Source organism: Sapajus apella, unplaced genomic scaffold (assembly GCF_009761245.1).
Source record: "Sapajus apella isolate SASKATOON/1434 unplaced genomic scaffold, GSC_monkey_1.0 scaffold30, whole genome shotgun sequence".
In the NCBI taxonomy this organism is placed as follows: domain Eukaryota; kingdom Metazoa; phylum Chordata; class Mammalia; order Primates; family Cebidae; genus Sapajus; species Sapajus apella.
The window spans coordinates 923,402-937,059 of record NW_022436970.1 but is presented as its reverse complement, the minus strand read 5'-3'; the positions used below and the strand labels follow the sequence as shown (position 1 = coordinate 937,059).

Below are 13,658 nucleotides of genomic sequence, written 5' to 3'. Positions count from 1 at the left end.
TCTGTGGCTATTTCATTTCAGGAAGTGCAAATAAATGTCTTATCACTCTCCTGGCTTGCCTCACTAAGTCATTCCTCCTGGAATTGAAACTCAAGCACATCACCATCCATGCTTTTTCTTATTCATTATTTTGGTTGCCTGTTGAGATGCAAATGAAAGGAAGTTGGCACTGCTGTGCCTAGGTTGTTTGTTTTTCTTTTTGCTGTTTTTGGTGGTAACCAGCTGTTTGATAAGCAAACACTCAGAGAGCCAGGTCGAGCTGGCCCATGCCATCCGTGCAGCATATATCACTACTGTTTTCTTTGCAAGGATTTCTGCTGGAAACCGCGATCGAAGGTGCACACACACACACACACACACACACACAGGCCTCACTTCCCTCCGCGCAGGCCGGCGCTGCAGCACCCGGGTGGGTGGGAACGCGTTCCAGCAGCAACAGCCCGCCTTCCCAACTCACCAGCCTGCAAAGTTTCCTTGCTGGGAGAGCAGGTGTCAGATTTCAGAGAGGCTTCCTTCCCCTTCCCAAGCTCTGGAACTCCCGGGCTCCACCGCCACCGCCAGCAGGGAGACAGGATCTGCTCCACCGGGCACGGGGAGACCGCACGGGGACAGCTCCTTATCTCCTCCAACCTGTGGCTGTGATGGGTCCGAGGCCGGACGGTCCGCAGCACCCCTGCCCGTCTGGACTGCGAGTGGCAGGGCTGGTGGCACCACCCTCGGAGTCCGCGGCGGCGGTGGGGCTGGGGAAGGCTTGTGTGAGAAGAAGGCGTGTCTGCAAGTCTCAACGCGGATGTGTGGAGCTCACCTCCGGCAAGTCTTGCTGGTGACTCAACTGCAGTGAGAAACACTCCTCTCGGGGGAGCTGAAGTCTCCACGTGGTGGGGCTTCGGGACCTAGCAGCCGCTCATTTTTATTCATTTTTTTTTTCTGGGTTTTCTTTGATGTCTCTCATTCAAAGAGCCCAGGGTGCTGTGAGAAGAACTGAGGCCCTGGCACTGCCGTTGTCTCCTGCGAGGGGGTGTCTCATTAACTATTGGGAGTGAAGGCGAGGGATTGAGAGTGGGAAGCAGAGGATGGCCTCGGGAAATAAAAGAAGGCGTTGGAAAGAAATTAATATTTTAAAAGTTAGGATGTGTTCATATGAATGCATTAATCAGTATACACCATCCTAATTCACTTCCCAAAGCCCTAATTCACTTCCTGAAGTCACTTCAGAGATCAATAGTTTACCACTAAGCAAGATAACGAGCACACAGAGGCACTGAACAAATATTTATCAAGCACCTGCTATGTGCTATGCCCTGTTCTAAACACATTAGATTCATCCACAAAGCACAGGTCCTGACGGACTGTCTTGTGATTACATTTTAGACACATTCAGACATCCCTAATTTACAGACTGGTAGTAAAGGTAAGAATACAAGTTTGGGTACATGATAGTAGCAACCGATTTACTCCTCTGTGAACAAAATTTAAAAGTTCCAAACCCGCGGCTTGCATTCATGTTAGTAAACAATGAAATGCCAATGGCTGCTTGGATTTTGATTGGTTAACTTGGTTCTTATTGGATGCCCTAGAGACAATCTGGGAGGCATTGCTGTTATCAGCTCTGAGAGAATTTCTTGTAGAAGGGAGTAAAGGAATCTCCCAAACCAAAACCCAAAACAAACAATACCAGAGTAGTGGACAAAGGGAATGTTAGAGAAAACATTTTGGTCTCATAAAAATCTGTCTGTTCTATTATGAAACAATGAAAGAAGTTCTATTTTATTTCCCTCAATGTTATCTTGAAAGTTGAAAAGAAGGGTAATAATAATGCCTTCATAGCGTTACTGTGAGGGATTGACTTCCTATCAGGAAAGTGCAGAGAACGTGCCTGGCATAGGAAATTCTACGAATGTGTTGGCTATACTTTTAACAGCAATATCTAAGTATAAACAAATGTGTGTCCATGCGCCCAGACAGAAATAAAAGAAAGAACATGAGAACCTTGAACCTTCTCGACTGTTAACACATTGATTTAAAACGACCCTCTGTGCTACACAATGATAACCCATATTCTTTACCTAGTTAATGCGTTCACTGTGACATTAATCCTAATAGCCATTATTTCCTGTATGCAATAGAGTTTATAAAGCCTTTGCCCATAGACCATCTCATTTGGCTTTCACAACACTACTTTGAAATAGGCAAGGCATCTATTATATTTATTGTCTCCATTTTCAGAATGAGGTAACTGAGGTTGAGAAAATCGCAGTAAATTTGTCCAAAATGAAAAAGTTCAAAAGGTGGAAGTCAGGTCTATTAATCCTGAATGCTCAACTCATAGTGGTCACTGCATTGTGCTACCTCCCTACAACTTCTAGAAAAAGTTCCTGCTGTGAGAAAATCTAACACACACACATTTATTGATGACTTTCCTTTCCATATTTCCCTACATAGCGTGTTACTCCTCTATAGGGCCAACTATTGCAGGGATAGCCCTCCTGGAGTGACTTGCCACACACAGTCCTGTCTTGGTGGTTCCAAGACTCAGATCCAGCCATGTTACATAATGAGACTACCAGAGAATGGTAGAACACTTCTTTCCCTCGGAAGAGGGGTTCCAAGGAAGAAAAAGAATAGGAAGTCATAAGAGAAATGTTGCTTGGCCACTTCATGAAGGCCACTTTGACCAGAGATAGAGCAGAATAAAAATGATGGAAATCCAGTGAAAACAAGGTGACAACATTGTGTGTCATGAAAGTAATAGTAATAAGGTCTTCTTGTGGCTGGAGTTTATGTAGTACAACCTAACTAGACATAATATCTGTGTACTTCAATCAATATGGCACTGAGGTAAATCTTAATAATGTACATGGGGAGATGTGTAGTTACAAATGGAAAAATTATCACATGTATTTCATCTCTCCTCAAGCTGCTTTATTAAAAGAATAAATAAATTGTTTAAAATGTTATTGAACCACAAAGACAAATAAACTTGCAATTAATTTTGGAAGAAGCTAAGTCAAATGGCGGTGTGGTAACTGATTTGGAAGAACAGAAGATTCTATACACTGCATGCCTGCAGGGAGGATTACGGATGAAAGGCAAGCCAATTCTTCCTGCAAAACCTGGGCAGGCTCAGGCCTAGGAGGCAGAAATCTTAGCATAGAAGGAGGCCAGGTGGTGGGGTAAACACAGGGGTTTGGTTAGACGTCTGTATATTGGAATGCTTGGACCCAAAGTTCCCTTCCCCACTGTCACACAATCAACCAACCATAAGTTCCTCCATCTGCTCAATCCAGCTTCCAGGAGACTGGAGGTTTATTTTCTGGAGAAAGTAAACTAGAGTAATTTGTGGTTCAACAAGATGAACTGAACACATGCCTTTTTACCCTGCTCCTAGAGATAATGAATAAAAAAGAAATTTTTATACAAAACAGGAAAATGAATCTTTTGAAATTGAAAATATACTCAACATTTACAAAAAACTGACAGATGGGGTAGAAGACTAAGTTGAGAAATCTTACGAAAAGTAAAGCAAAAAGCTGTAGAAGTAAAAAAAATGGAAAAATTCTGACTAATGGAAATCCCGAAAAGCTCTAGAAAATAGTTCTTTCTATGCAGAAAAGGATAAAAACACTAATTTGAAACAAATGCAAAAACAATACCAGAAATGAAGATGATGAACTTTGGGGATCAAAAGTTCCGCTAAACATCCAGGAGAACAATATTTTAAATTAATCAAATAATTAAGCACATCAAGATATACTACTCTGAGACAATAGAAACACAGGAATAAAAAGAAAAACCTAAAACGTCTTCCAGAAACATAAAGCAGATCACATACAAAGGAAAAAAATTGCATTTCTCAAGAGAAATAACGGATCCAGAAGTTTCTTTGAATGCCTTCACATTTTTTAAATGAAATGATTTTGAACTTAGAATTATATACCAAGAAAAATTGTCAGCCAAGCTTGATTTAAAAAAATTTTTCAGATATGCAAAAACTTAAAAAATACACATCCTGTGTGCCAGTTTAAAGTAACCATTCCCCGTACAAACTTATAAATCAAGAAAGAGGAAGAGATGAAACCCCAAAAATACAGGCCCAACATAAGAGGCAGTAAAATAAATTCTTCAGAGCAATAAGTGTGAAGCAGGCCTAAAGAGGGGCAAAGAGATGGCTTGCAGTAGGAATGTCTCCAAGAAAAAAAATGAAAAGAAAATGATAGATGGTTTGATACACATGTGCATTTGAAAATACAGTAGTTATGCCGGGCATCATGGCTCATGTCTGTAAATCCTAGCATTTTGGGAGGCTGAGTCTGGTGGATCGCCTGAGGTCAGGAATCTGAGGCCAGCCTGGCCAACATGGAGAAACCCCGTCTCTACTAAAAATACAAAATTAGCCGGGCGTGGTGGTGCATGTCTGTAATCCCAGCTACTCAGGGGACTGAGGCAGGAGAATCGCTTGACCCCAGAAGGCGCAGGTTGCTGTGAGCCAAGATTGTGCCATTGCACTGCAGCCTGGGCAAAAAGAGTGAAACTGTGTCTCAAGAAAAGAAGGAAGGAAGGAAGGAAAGAAGGGAGGGATGGAGGGAGGGAGGAAAGGCAGGAAGGAAGGAGAGAGAAAATAAAGTACATAGTTTCAAGTACGTACCTGATTCCACATTCTACTCTTTTTCCTGAGCACCACACTAGATTTCATTTCTTAGCCCCTTGAAGGTGGGGAGGCATGTCACTGAGGTCTGGTTTATGGATTGTGGGCAGAAGTGATGTACTTCACTTCCAGGGTATGCCCATAAAATAACCCCTGAGATCCTCCATGCTTCCCTCTTCCCTTATTAGTGTGCAGATGCAAAGAACCAAGGAAGAACTCCTAGACCCTAGAAGACATGAAAATTCATCACCCTAAATCAGGGTGTGGCTCAGCAACCCCAGCTGCCACACATTGGACTATGACATGAGCTAGAAGTAAACTTGTATTGTATAATGCCACGAAGACTTTTAGAGTTGTTACCACAGTCAGGTCATTCTGTTACAGTTTTAAAGATCAGTTGGAGGCTATTTTGAATAATACACAATAGGTACAGAGCATGCTGAACTAATTTTAAAAGGACATTATTAACTCCATGAGAAACAAAAGTTTGCAAGAGAAAAGAAACATGATGATAGATGACATTATTATGTTCAGATCTGAACATAATAAAAATGTTGGGAACACTGACAAGAGAATTAACCCTAAACTATAATAAAACTGCATGTGGAGGATGGCAGAGGGAAAGACTATCTGTGTATATGCACATGTGAGACAAGTAAACCCTCAACTGTTATAACAAAAATCAATAAATAATGTGTAAAATTGCTAAAGAAATAGCAGGATAAGCAAACCAGTGAGAAATATAAAAGTACAGTTAAAAATCTACTAAAAGAGTCAAATGTTAGCTTGTAGGGATAAGACCAGGGCTAGGAGATCCACGCTGCTCTACAAGAAATGTAAGTTTTGATTTTGTTTTAAATTATGAGATGTATTACCTTAATAAAATTAAAATTAATCTTAAATTACACTTAAAACACACATAAGGAAACAAAAGATATTTGCTCTATAGAGAAAACATTATGTTTTATTAAAGTATGTGTATATACTTTAATATAATGATCTATAAGCAGTGGAGAAAGTGAATCGAAAGACAGAATGAAGACATATTTGAGAAGTTTGCACAATGATTTATTCATTCAACAAACATTTATTAAGCAACTTGCACCTGGTATACTGCTAGGTATGGGGGATCCAGTGTAGAACATGAAGGAAGAATAAAGGTGCGCTCTAAGAGAAAATCAGCATTTGTAAGCTTTAAGCAACAAATATATTTGGGTTTCTTTTCTCCTGTCTTTAGTACCATGAGCCACTGACCTTCTGGTCATGATAACGCCTTTTATCCTTCACTATCCTCTTAAAAATTTCTCATGACTTTACCCCCCACTCCCCACCCCAGCCCCCACCCCCGCTGATGAGATCCAAGATTTCATAACCTTTCTCTTGTGATTGCAGGGAAGGCTTCACCAGAAAGTTATTCACGGGTGTGCCTCTATCTCCTGCTGATTTTCTCTTCATGTGAAGAAGTCTGTCTAATCACAAATAAAAATCCACCCTTCTCCAGTTTGAGAAAACCTCACAACATGACTAACAAGTCATAAGACCGGACTTCCAGGTCATGCTAGTTTTCTTCACAATGAAGATGTAACTTCAAGAAATAAACATGCGTAAGAGACTTTCCACTGGCAAATTACTTTAAATGTATAGCCCATAAAGACTTATTTTAGATATCTGCTCATTAAACTGGCTATGTTTTCACAGTTGTACCTGCAGCATCTACTCTGTGGTGAGGTCTTAACCTTCCCAGTTCCAACCTCATTTTGCCTGTTTCTTAGAATGTGTAATGAAGATGTATTCAGACCTTACTGGAGATTATTGCAATTTTGTCTATTTTTTTTCTTCTTATGTTAAAGGAACAATGCTGTGTGAAAGGCCCAAAGAATTTCATGAGTAATGTTCACATATAGGCTTTATGCAAGTCCTAACTTGCCAAGAAGCCACAGTAGTGTGGGTATGCCATGATTCTGCCTATGAATATTTGACTCTTTTTAAAAACAATTCTATGAACACAACTTTAGAAGTAATTACAACATCATTTAATTGATTTTAAAAATTTGCTAAAGAGAAGTTATAAATAAGAACTAAGCATATAGGAAAGAGCAATTTTCTGCAAGTCATATGATAATACACATACATATACATAAATATAGTCATTTATTAGCATATATAATTGTATGTGTGGACCTAAGTATAGTCATGTGCAAATCCATATAAAATTTATAATTATATTTGCTTTGTTGGTAGCTTTATGGCAAGCCTCAAAATAAAATGTCATATGGCTTACCACATAAGTATAAATGAATATAGGGTGATTTCTCCACTTTCCCAGAAGCTGTTACCTAAAACCAGTGTTTTTGATACTTTTGCTACTTTTTAAATTGCAAACACTTGAAGCTGTGATGTCATATATTCAGGAAAGATTATTAAATCATCTTAAACTTCTTTGCTGACCTTTTAACCAATTATAAGGTAAATTTTTCAGGTATCTAAACTAATAATTATTAATGTAATTTCAGGGAAATATGTCTTTCCTTCTCAAATTACATTTTTATCAAATTATTTTGATGACTGTTTCCTTATAAGAGAATTGTGAGAAATCCAATGTTAAGGTAACGATTTCTTTTTTAAGGTATAATTTGGAAAATTATCTTGCCTTATTTTTGGTCATATATGATTATAAAATATATGTAAAGAATAACAACTAGTTAATTAAGGTTTGATCATAGCAAAGAATCACACGCTACATGATTACTTTTTTTTTAAAACTATACTTTTAGGAAATAATATCAATAAATCTTGTGATAAATATGTGCAACAACAGTTTGTTGTTGTTGTTGTTGTTTTGGGGACAGGGTCTCACTCTGTTGCCAAGGCTGGAGTGCAGTGGTGTGACCTCAGCTCACCACAGTCTCCATCTTTCAGGCTCAAGTGATCCTCCCACCTCAGCCTCCAGAGTAGCTAGGATTACAAGTGCATGCCCAGCTAATTTTTTATATGATCTAGTCTATTTTTATTATCAATATAGTAATAGCTTATAAGCCTATAAGGAATTTTTATTATATTTCTAGTAGTGTAATAAAATATATAAAATAAGTATGTTTATATTGATGTATTATATTTTATATAATTATATATTATATTGCTTTAGAATTATAATTATATAATATTGATAGTATATAATTAATAATTATGTTATATATATTTATAATAATTAAATTTCTATTTCTAAAATGATGTGAAAATTCTAAATACTACAGCCATACAATACCTTCTGAAGTATGCATTGCTGTCATAAACACTAAGTAGATGTCTGTTCTGTGGTATTTTTAGCTACAGATTTCATTGCTACTGAAGGTTGAGTGGCTGGAGAAAATCCCCACATACTTTATATAAAATGCGAATATGCTAGAAGCATTCAATTTATTTTAAATCAATTATAAACAATAGATTTTGGTGTGAGTCTTGACAGAAGAGATGAGTTTCATGAGAACTGATAGAAAAAAACACGATTAGGATAAAGATACAATTAATAAGAACTTCTTTGATTTCTTGCATTTTCTGCTTGTAAAATATGGTGAACATTAGTCACATTGGCATAGGCACTCAAACCTCTTTCCTGTTTGTGGGGTCTCCTCAAATGCATGTCTTAGTGCGAAAGTCAGAGGTAAGGTGCTCACAGCACTAATGGTGGTGCATAGGACCTGAATGCAATAGCACTGACTGGTTCCAGTGGCGGCATCCTAACCACATGGTTGAATGCCTTTGCTTATGGCTGTAGTCCCATGCCAACATGTCCTGGAGTAGGGACCATAAAACGCCAAATGAGGGAAAAACAGTCTTATACCAAAATAAATATGGAACTTGATCATTTATGTGTGCAAAGTGAGAAACATGGATGAGAATGAATTCTTAGGGTGTTCATACCAAGGAAAAAGGAGCACAATTTTTGAAAAAGGATGAATTGATTATTGTAGATGCATAGGATATAATATACTAGTTTAGTTACCTGTGAGTGCTTGTAGTTGTTTTCTGTTTCATGAAGCTCAAGCCTAGATTAACCCCTATCGTAAGCCAAAGACCTACCCCAACTCTTCAGGAAGGGTATTGCAATACCATTACAAATACATTCAGAGTGTCTGCTGCCTAAAATTTCCCAAAGGATTATTGGCACTGGAGAACAGGAACATTTCCAGAGTAACAGAAAATTGACTCTAAGCTATCACTAAGAGCTGGATAACAAAAAAGCCACTGAAATTCAAAGATTCAAGTCAGGATTTGTGGCTCAACCAACTTTGACTTCAATGTGGGCTTAGTAGGAGTCTCAAATCCACCTCATATCTTTTTGTCATTTCCCCCATTCCTATGGATCAAAGGATAATGTGATTGAAGAGTGAATTTAGAGACACTGAAATTATGCAACACAACTCAACAGAATATATCCAATAGGATAGTCATTTTCTGTAAGAATTCAAGTCCTTATCTGAATCCTTATTTTCTGTAAGGATTCAAGTCCTTAATGGTGACACTAATTTCTAGTGATTCTTATGAGATCTTTGCTAGATTCTCTACACTGGCTGGGTAGAAGGTTGATGGGATAGGTCTTCAAAAACACCAAGGAATATCTATAAACTTAATCAGATGATTACTTTAATTGCAACTAATCAAATTGCTACATATTCTTATACTTGGTATACTTTGATAGGTGGCTCTAAGACATTTATTTAGTAAATTACTTGCAAGACCCTCCAACTAATCCAGGTTTCAGACAAAGCCATTATGTTTCCTGTATTTTATATCCAAGAGATTTATGGTAAAAGATTTATTGGTAGCAGAACAGAGTGATGTATAGAGCTTGTGACATTCCCTGATAGGATAATAATTTTGGAAGCCTATACATTATAGACTTGATCTTCCCAAGTTCCAGATAGGGTAAGATCAATAAGAACTCTAAATATAAAGCCTTAGGTTTTACTCCAAGTTCTGCCAAAGACATGTGATGAATTCATCTTTCATCTTATATGTTCAAAATAGAAGGTTTTAAAATAACTCATTCTGCTGATAAAAGTTTCACACACCTGATGCCACAATAGGTATCCACAGAATGAATTTTTGGTGAGGGAATAACTGAAGGAATCTGCTAATTACCTTCACATCCTTAGCAAGGAAAGTTTCAAGGAAAAGAATATAGAATCTCTTGCTTTAAATTTCAGTAAATTTGATTTTTTTTAATAATTAAGATGTAAAACATTAGAAATAAAGATTTGTGAAGATGACGAAAAGTATTCTATATCAGACGTTCAAATGTGATTTGGAATAAAAAATGTCTATAGCAAATGTAATACATTTCTTGAGCCATAATGATATGAATCATTTGTATTTTTCCTCCATGATAATTAGAAAGGATAACTCCCTCACGTTAGTCATTATAGTATGGCCTTATGTCACAATTAGTGATAAACGTATATGCAACTCTCTGTCCTGCACTTTATAAAATAAATCTCAGAAATGCCTTGGCTATTGCTGGTTGCCCTTAGCCTTGCCACAACTCATTAATGGACAAAATGGATTTGTAACAATCAAAAAATACACAGCCCAAACTTAAGCTTAATGATCCTAACTATAAATCTTTTAACACTTGTCACTACAATTTGGAATCTGCTTTCTCCAACTAACTGAAAGTGTTTTTCACTTTCCTTAAGACTATCACTGTCAAGATAAAATTATCCCTAAATCTTTTCTGTTTCAAAGTTAAAAATAAAATATTTGCTTAAATCATTCATTTGGTTATTAATGATCATTCAATCAGAAAAATATTTAAACATATAGCTCCAAATAAGTCAATCCCTCAGTTGTCTTGGCACAGATATACTTATGGATTTAAAGATACTACAAATAAAAGTTTTTGAAAATATTGGAAATTTATGCAATATCTCAAAGTTGAATTCAACCCCTAACCCCATGACTCCATGACCCCATGTTTGATGTAGAAGCAACTATTACTGTATTTCACCTACTCTTGATTTGGCCTTCGCTTTATACCCTCAATTTGATCAGTGGGGACCAGAAAGCATTTCTAACCTACTAACGTTGTTGCTGATACAATTGGTATTTTTTGCCCATGACAAGGAACAACCAACCCTACATTTCACAGTAACTCTAGAAGGGCTTGCTACTCACACTTAAGCACATTAAAATAGTAAATGTTTTTACTGGCGAATTTGTGCCATCACATACACAAACTATATTAAGTAAGCCAGTTGAAAAAGATAGGGGTTTAGATGTTTAATCTTAATAAATACATATATTGAATAAAAATATTTTGATAGTTAAAGAGAGAAGATTTATTTAGCTGGTAATTTATTAATAATAATACTGGCCAGGCACAGTGGCTCACACCTGTAATCCCAGCACTTTGGAAGGCCAAGGTGGGTGGATCACAAGATCAGGAGTTCGAGACCAGCCTGCTCCACATGTTGAAATCCCGTCTCTACTAAAAACACAAAATTAGCAGGGCATGGTGGTACATGCCTGTAATCCCAGCTCCTTGGGAGGCTGAGGCAGAAAAACTGCTTGAACCCAGGAAGCGGAGGTTTGGTGAGCTGATATAGTGCCATTGCACTCCAGCCTGGACAACAAGAGTGAAACTCCATCTCAAAATAATAATAATAATAATAAGTAGAATACCAAATCCCTAATGATGTCTAGCAATGTCCCAGACTTTAGCCTTGAAAATAAAAATTTACATTTTTGGTTAAAATAATGATCTCATCACTTTATCTATTAATCCTTAAAATAAAATCATTTAATCTCTTTTGTTCTTTCAGGTATCTAAATTTCATATCTTTATCCTCATTCACTTAATATCTAATTGAACTAGATTTGAACTGGGTTTTTTGAAAACTGAATTATGTTTGTGTGATAATAATCTCATGATTATGTTTGTGATAAGAAAAAAAGTGCTCTTTTCCTACAAGTAGTTTTGTGCTAACCCTTCTCATTACATTTACTTATTTGAAATGTTCAAATATACTTTTCTCAATATAATAGGTGATATTGAATTAAGTATAATGAAGCTTGTTCTAGGTCTCAGTATTATTTTTGATGATTTTTGTCTTAAATATTTTCCCTGTAAATATGATACATTCTATTCCATGCCTTAGTTTAACTGATTTGTCCATTAAGTTATGTTTATCTATGATATCCTCTTACAAATAATTTTTAGTTCCAGATTAATTTTACTAAACATCATTTTGGACAGTTATTATATTTTATATCATCATAAAATGTAGACAATATTTTAACCAAGTTACAAATTAACCCAAGACAAGTAACTGCTGGTGATTTAAACTTCAGCACATAAACTTAAAAAAAAAAATAGAAACTTATACAACAAAATTCTGTAATATACCAGACATAAAAATATTGTTACTAATTGTAACTCTCAAATGAGACTGCCCATTTTCAACAGTTCTTAATATTCATAATAAATTTCATAAAATTCTTTAGTGACTAGCAGAAATTATCACTGAGAATTTATACTACATTAGAAATAGGACAGATATGCTATAGTTCTTTCACCATAAACATGTACTATGATAATATTGAATGTTTAGCCCATCAGGTCTCATCTATAGTTTATTGGTACTACATGGTCAAGTGCTTTGCCCAATGGCTTTGGCTTACGGTTAGTTTAGGCTTAGCACTAGTAATATTTACGTATTTTTATATGCCAATTTGCTTCAGAAAAAGGTTAAATTTTTCCATAACTGTAAAATGCAGTAAGAAAAACAAAATAACACAGTAGAAAAATAGGCGATCAAGTTGAACAGGCACTTTACAAAAGACAGTATCCAGATATCCAGTAAACATGAAAAGGTTCTAACCCTTATTAGTCATCAGAAAAATTCAAATTAAACTATAATGAAGTAAACCTATGCGTTTACCAGGATGGATACATGAAAAAAGACTGATGATAAAGTTGGAGAGAATGTGGATGGAGCAACTGAAATGTTCATTTTCTTCTAATGGGGATGTAAATTGGCTTGACTATTTTGGAAAACTAAACTCAAGCAGAGATATGGCCCATCTTATATATATATGGTCTATAGAAAACATTGTAATATGTTTTCAAAAGTTGTTTGTGAGAGATATTTGTAGTAAACAACCTAAATGTCCATTAACAATGAAAAAATATTAATGTATTTTCATAAACAGAATGTTATACTACAATGAGAATAAACTATTTCTACCTACAACATTAGTGAACCTCACAAGAACAATGTTGAATGGCAAAATCCAGGTACAAAATAATATATTTTGTAGGATTTCATATGTGTGAATTTTAAATCGGGCAAAACTAATCTATGGCATTAGAAGACAAGATAGTGGTTACCTTGCAGCAGTCAGGAGGCAGTGACTGAAGAGACACAAAAGGGCTTCTGGTGATGTTCTGTTTCTTCATTTGTATGTTGGTTATGTAGGTATGTTTGTTTTGCAAAGTTTATCTAACCTTAGGGTTTGTGCAGATTTCCATATGTTTTTTGTTCTTCAATAAAATTGCCTTATGATATAAATTCACAGCACCACAACACTGAAATCAGGTTAAGATGAAAAAAATGTGAAATACAGAATGAAGTCAACAGTTAGACTAGTACAGAAAAAGGCATCAGTAACATTAGTTACATTTGTTAGAGGTAAGCCAGGAATAAGATATGATTCACTATGCTCTTAATAAGAAAACAAATGTGTTACTCAAGAAAAACCTATGCATTCACAGGCTTAAGATTAAACAGAAGATGCTTCCATTCTCAGAGGTAATATTTATCCTACATAATTAGCTATGACTTTAAGAATGTTTGTATAATAAATACCATCTTGAGTTGCTTTGGGTGGTTTCTTAAAATGGTCTTCAATATAGAAGAATGACATTAAATAGCAAATTATTATACAAGAAAAGCAGATAAGAGCTTCTATAAGGGAGTGAGGGGCTTACAAAATGATGCTCTTTGAAGATTCA

At 36.1% G+C, this 13,658-nt stretch overlaps 1 protein-coding gene across 2 annotated transcripts in view; it reads right to left on the bottom strand.

Moving 5' to 3' along the window:
* Nucleotides 1-13,658, bottom strand: part of RAB27B (RAB27B, member RAS oncogene family) — a 179,368-nt gene that overhangs the window by 60,957 nt on the left and 104,753 nt on the right. Inside the window, exon 1 of one of the 2 annotated variants that reach the window (XM_032293573.1) lies at nt 458-1,045. The exons of the other annotated variant lie outside the window; for it this stretch is intronic. The gene's annotated coding sequence lies outside the window, so the exon portion shown is untranslated. Of the gene's footprint in view, nt 1-457; nt 1,046-13,658 lie in introns of those variants that run through there. 2 annotated transcript variants of the gene reach the window in all.